Raw genomic sequence first — 6,936 nt, forward strand, 5'->3', positions numbered from 1 at the left:
GTCAGGCACTTATCATTCTAGAAGCTCTTGTCCCAACATTTGAGGCTCTGAGGCTTCACCATCTTGCTCACAGAACCTTGCTCTTGTGTGGATCAGCTACCTCCCAGGTATGCTCCTGGCTACCTGGGCTCATAAAGATCTGGAGAACAGAAGTCCCCCACACATCATAGCAATGGGCCAGAGGTGGACTTTTGCCTCCTCGGGCTGGGGCTCCACTACGGCAAGAGGCAGCAACAGTCCAGGATAACACCATGTTTTTGACCTCCTCCAGGCACAAACACTGCAGAAGGATAGGCAAGTCCACCAACAAATGTGTGCTGAACGCTAACTTTGCAGTGGGGCCTCTCATCCACACTGCCACACGGACTCTACCAGAAGTTTGACATCAGCATTATTCTCCTTTTTTGCAGACGTGGGCATAGAAGCCCGCAGGCCTTCTCTGGGTGCCAGGCCGCCCAGAGATAGGCTTGAGTCCTGAGGAATTCTTGCACTATTTAATCTCTGCGTCTCCTCAGCAAATCACTGCCTGCCCTGCTGGCCCCACCAAGCACAGGGGCTGCTGGGACAGGGGCCGAGATCCACTGCTTCTTGGTGCCTCTGACCTCCCACAAGGCATTGCCTCGGGGAGCTGAAGAACTAAGAGGAGGTTCTCTGTTTACCCACAGGCCAGAGAGATGCAGAAAACACAACTCCTCTTTTCTGATCTTGATGCTTTGCTTTTGATGCATTTCCAGAAAAGCAGCTGGGACCGTCTTCTCTCATCTGAAGATCTGAGTGACTGCCATCCATCAGGTCTGTCCTGGGTGCTACATTCCTGAGATCAAGTAATTTGGGTTTGTGAAAACTCACACTAAGATATGTATCCTGAGTAGAAAGGGAAAGCACCAGAACTTTTTTATTATGTTAGAAAATGTCACATTCCTTGAAAGTTGCCACATTGTGTGGCTGGTTACCCGCCAGTCATTGGCCTCTTCCTCCCGGAGAGGCATTGTGCTCAGGCCTGGGCACCCACACAGCTGAGGAGAACCCCGGGTCACTGTTGGCTTCCATTACTGGAAACATTTTAAAGAAAAAAGTAGTGCGAATGTTTTTACAACTATTCTTTCATTTTAGCTTTAAAATGTCTTATGAGGGAAGTAAAGATGTTAACCATCAATAGTGACACCAGTGGATGTTTGCTCAACAGTTACTATCAGCCGGTCCCACAATGGCCTCAATGTGTTAAACATTTCACATGCCATGGCCTGCCGGTTCAGTTCTCACTAGGAGCCTAGAGAGTTCTAGTCCAAGATGGGGCTATGGAGGCTCCTGTTTTCCTGTGGAGAAATGAAGGATCAGGGTGGTGAAGTGACCTGAGCGATGTCCACAGGGAGGAACCAGGTCTGCTGACTCTTAGGACTGATTTCATGTCCCTGCACAGATGGATGGAGTGGGGTTGGGATTCCGGGAACGATGTGCCTGGTGTGCACTCCCAGTCGCTGTGGCCCTAAAGCTGTTGCAAGTAATGCTTTCCAATCAGGTCATCTGTGTGTGTTGACTTCCAGCCAGGGAATAGGACAAGGGGCCACAGCCCCCTTGCGGGTACCGCTAGAGTTTGCCAGTTTCTGGTGTATTACACCATGGTCATTTTCCGTTACCAACTGTTGAACAACTGGGAGAGAAGTGGGGGGAACAGGGATATTTAACAACTGCATATTTAATGCTTGGCTTTCTGGCCCCAGCCCATTGTGGAGCCCAAGGCCCCGGCAATTAACCTTTTGCTACTTCTGGGCTCAAAGGGGGCCCGGCCGTGGGAACAGAGCACCAGAAGGATATTTCAAGGCATTGTCCATTGCCTCAGCCTGGATGGGGCTGATGGTGTTTTACTTCTTCCTTTGCCTCCCTTAGGGAGAAAACAGAGTGGATCCCAGAAAGGCCAGGGCCTCTAATCTCTCAGTAAAGGCCTTTGAAAGGAGGGGAAGGTAACAAGGTCTACCACAGAGAGCTGGCCCGAGGCCGGGGCCAGGACTCCAAGAGCGGAGTATGGAGAAGGGCTGGCGGGCTGGGAGGAAACGGCTGGCGGAAGGCCTCCTAGACCCTCCATCCTGTCTCCGTCACTCCCGCATCGATTCACGAGCCCCAGGATGCCCTTGGTGCTGGGCAGCCATGCTCAGGGCCTCCCCAAAATAGACAGGACGCCTGGTGCCTCTCGCCAGCATGCCAGCTATTGTCTTTATGAGCCTGGTGGGTTCAGGGGTCATATCCTAACACTTCCTCTTCATGCTTAATCACTGTCCTGATGGATAGTGGCTTGTGCAGAGAGCTTGCGGCTGTTGAGGGAGTGCATTCTCTGGGCAGCCAGGCTTTCTCATGTGCACATGGCGGGCTGGGGGAGGCCTGGCAGTGCCGGGGCTGCGTCTAGGAAGGGGCAAATGGGCCCTGCTAACCTTAACAAGAAAATCGTCATTTTACTAGCAAAAAGGGGTTTATTACAACCTGGGACGTGCGAGCTGTGGCAGAATCGACAGGCCAGTCTAATGGACAAAGGAGAGGAACGTTATTTTATGGAGAAGAAGGAGGATGCGGGGAGGGGTTGTTTGAAGGAGAAAAGCGGCTCCGGGAGATGACGGTTTCTCGTGGGCTGAGCCACAGAAGGTGGTCGGTTTCTTACAGAAGATGCAATTCCATCTTTCCCTGTTGGGGCCCATCATGGATGCTTCTTTCCTATTGAGGTTCTTCTGTTGGGGTTTCTCATGGATAATTCTCCCTTTAATTGACACCGAGTGATACAGCTTCCCCTTCTAGCCTTCCTACTCTACTTTAGTGACGGTCCCCTTCGTTACTGCTCACAGGCTACTCTGGAGCCTCCTAAGGACTCAGAGATTCTTTTTGGCTGAGGCTGACTGAGGTGGGGGGCAGGCTCCAAGTTGGTGTCATGGGGTGGGGGCGGTGTATGGGCCGGAGTCAGCCACTAGGGGGCAGGCCTTGACAGCAGGTGGACCAGGCTCGCCCCCATCAAAACTCAAAATGACGGGGAGGAAGGACAGCCACACAGAGTGGCCCTGCTCTAGGCCTCGTCAGCTCCAGAGAGAGTCAAGGACTGGAGGCAGGGACACTGGAGTTAGGAGGCCATTTGTACACTTCCTTTATCTTCCTTGTCTGCGAGAACGGGATGATGATGAGTTGCACTGGCGTCTGGACAGAGATGGGAAGTGGCTTCCCCATCCAGTGGAGGGAGTCGGGGGCAGGAGGACCATCAGAGACAGAGAAGGACAGGCCTGGGCTAGAGTCAGGAGCTGGGGGCTTCAGGCAAGGACAGACAGATGTGGGAACCCTGGCTTGAGGGATCTAAGCCCCAAACGCCCTTCTTAATTGTGTCCTCTTGCTTGCGCCTGGCCAGGCCAGCTTCCTGTTCATCTTGCATTGCTGGGCTTAGCTGTTTTTCCAGCTTCTCCAAAGAAGTCCCTGACCTTCCCATTCTTAGCTCTGGCCGATTCTGGCAGTTTATGAACCCTCTGAGCCAGCTACCTGCCCAGATTGGAGTTTTCCGAGGACGCGTAGCTGGCGGAAGCTGAAAGCCAGCAGGGCTTGGAGTTCGCACTGAGAGGAGACTGGGGAGCCCGGCTGCAAGTGGGAGGCCTGAAAGAGCCTGCAGCTGTCTGTCCTGTCCGTCCATCCATCTGTCCATCCATTTATCCTCCCATTCTCCATCCATCTATTAATCAATTCAGTCAGCATATGTCACTTGCCAGGCTCTCTTCTGGGTCCCGAGAACACAGCTGTGAACGTGGCTGAAAAGGGGGTCTCTAACCTTATGGGAACTGCATCTGGATGGATGCACTCCAGAGAGAAGCCAAATCACCAGTTGTAGCAGAAGAATGACAGCAGATGGGACTTCTCGTAAACTATCAAGGCGGCAAAGGCTCTTCCCCTCCTGCCCGGATACAAGCAGACATTTACACTCTATGTAGATTTCCCGCAAATGTGCGTACCCACACTGCCTTCTCTCAGACAACATGGCCACGGAGTCACGGCGCACCCGCACCTGCACGCTTGAGTGCGTCACTCTCTAAACGCTTGTGCACATGGGCACACACGCACACGGGCACATGTGCGTGGGCATGCGGGTGCTTGCACATATTCACATACAGAGGTATATGTGCTTGGTAGCACACAGGTGCGCCCCATGTACCCACACACCGGGGTGCCCAGGCACTGCCTCCAGCGCACTGGCACGTAAGTACATGGAAATATGCACGCCGGGTACAGTTTGGATCTGTATGCGTACGCCACACGTGCCCAAACACACACTCGTCTATCTGTGCATGGAGGTCGCGTGCTCATGCACCCACACATGTGCGTGTCCATGCCCCCTAGGACTTTGACATTTCCCCCAAAGCCTCCTCACCATGCCATTTTCCCATATCCTATCCTGGGGAATTGTCCATATCTCCGACAAGAGAATGGGTTACTAATGCAGCCACAGAGCCGTTTTGACACTTTTGACGAATAACATTCAATACTATTAATTGGAACAATTGCTTTTCATTTAACTAAATCACGGGAATTGCTAAACTAAATTGAAACGGAATGTAATTTTGCCGCGCACTGCTTTAATATGGGCCTCTAAATGTCTTCTCCCTGAAGGATTAGTAACTTAATCACCCACCAGTGATAACTGCTTTGCAGGCTCAGCTGGGAGGCTTCGTGTTTGGAAGCAGCCAGGCTGGGAACAGGCTGGGCCCCCGTGGTAGCTCCTCCCGCTTGCCCTGTGCCTCCTCTCCTGCATTATTCATCTCGGAGAACACCGCCCCCTCCCTGCTCTGATTCCAGCGGGGGCCCTGAGAGATCCTTTCCATTTTCCCTTGGGTTTGCCCCTCTGTTTGTGATCTGCCCTGCGGTCTGTCGCCCCAGGGAGTCTGAACGTGGGCCCAGACTCTGTCTCTGGGTCTTGCTGGGCCCCTTTGTCCCCGAGAACGCTGGCCCTGGAATCCTGGGGCCCCTTAGACCCCAAGAGCAGCCCACAGCCAGGCCTAGTTTGCAAAGGCAGGTTGACGTGGGCAAGAAATTCCCCCGTCCACAGCCTCGGAGAGCAAGAAGGGCCCCAGCCCGGCAAGCTGCTGGAGGGTGACCCACTGTCTCAGTGTGCTTGACACAGAGGGATTTCCAGGACATGCAACTTCCAGTGCTGAAGCTGGCCTGTGCCTAGCAAAGGGGTACAGCTGATCCTCCGACCCGTGAGGCTCCCTGTGCTTGTCGCGTGAAATCATCCCTCACTTCTATCGTATGCTTACTGTATGCTAAGAGCAGGACATCCATGATCTCATTTAATTTTTGGACCGATTTTTATGGGGATGCATTCTATTAACATACTCGGGCAGCAGTGAGCAAGCTGGGACCGTCTGTAAGCTTCTCTGAGATCCCGCAGGGTAAACGGGATGGCAGGGGGAGTAGCGGCTGGTGTTTATAAGACCTTGCTCTGTGCTGAGCACTTGTGTTAATAGCTCAACGTGTATCTCCCCGGGAACCTTGAAGATAGACCTCATTTTTGTCATTCCTGTTTTATAGATGAGAAAACTGAGGCTCGCAGAAGTCAAGGTTATGGACAAGCTCGTGCCAGAGCTGTGATTCCAGATGCTGGAGAGTGTTCCCCCCCACAGTGCCCACTGTGTTGGTTTGTCTTTCAGGCCGTATGGGGGCCTCCTGGGTTCTTCTTCCCTGGGTGGTCTGAGAAGATGGGCAGAGGGCTTCTGGAAGTGAAGGTCCCAGCATATTGGAGTCTGACTTAAGTGTGGCATTTTTACACATACAACTTCTGCCCGTGGGTATTCAAACTAGGCATGGCCACTCCCTGAACAGAAGTTTCTAGAACAGCCACCCCTTTCCACTTCCAGGAACATGGAGACTAGCATGGGGTCCTTGAGTGGATGCCATGACTGTGGGTTTATTTTTAATGTTTATTTATTTTTAAGAGTCAGAGAGAGAGCACAAGCAGGGGAGGGGCAGAGAGAGGGAGACACAGAATCGGAAGTAGGCTCCAGGCTTCAAACTGTAAGCACAGAGCTCGATGTGGGGCTTGAACCCACGAACCATGAGATCATGACCTGAGCCAAAATTGGATGTTTAACCGACTGAGCCACCCAGGCACCCCATGTGGGTTCTTGCTGTAAACCCACCTTCCAGCCCCACCCCTGCTGAGCTCGGGCCTGACTGGGATCATAGGAGCAGACTTTTCGCATGTCTATGTGCCTGCCTCTCCATCCCCTCCTTCTCCCTTGCCCCACGGTTGTTAGGCAAAAATTCCAAATTTGCCTCTGAGTTGTTGCTCCAAAATACATACTTGAAGAGGAAGGTGCCTGTTCGAAGAGGGAACAACATTACTGAGCCCTTGTTCAGAGCTGGGCACTTTAATCTACCAGCCTCCCCGGGGCCGGCATCATTCCCATTTCACAGTTTGGAGAACCGAGGCACAGAGGGGAAGGCATCGGCTGGGTTCACGCACTTCAGAAGTGGTAGGCCGAGGTTTAGGAATCAGGATGTCTGATTCCACACACACAATTCTCCTTCTGGGCTGAGACTCCTCTCCTCCAGAATGTGCCCCTTCCCACCCCAGCCCTCCTGTTCCCCCGGTGGGGGCGGGGGGAGGGAGGCAGCGTGGCAGGGAGGCAGAGCCCGCGAGGCGTGAACACAGATGAATATCGGCCTGGAGCCCCAGGCTGTCCCATTGCTCAGGAGACCTTGGGCTGAGACCGTTCATCTCTGCTTGTAAAATGGGGGTGCACCCTGTCCCCCCTTCATGGCCCCTGTTGGCTGGGAGGCCGGCTCAGGCCCTGGCGCGGCACGGAGGCTTAATAAATGGTGGCTACTATGATTATTTTTATTATTTCTGACGGTTTGGAAGGAGGTTCTTCAGAGTCCAACGTTGTAGGCTGTCAGGCCCTGCCTCCCTTGCATTTT

The sequence above is a fragment of the Suricata suricatta genome, chromosome 12 (assembly GCF_006229205.1).
Source record: "Suricata suricatta isolate VVHF042 chromosome 12, meerkat_22Aug2017_6uvM2_HiC, whole genome shotgun sequence".
In the NCBI taxonomy this organism is placed as follows: Eukaryota; Metazoa; Chordata; class Mammalia; order Carnivora; family Herpestidae; genus Suricata; species Suricata suricatta.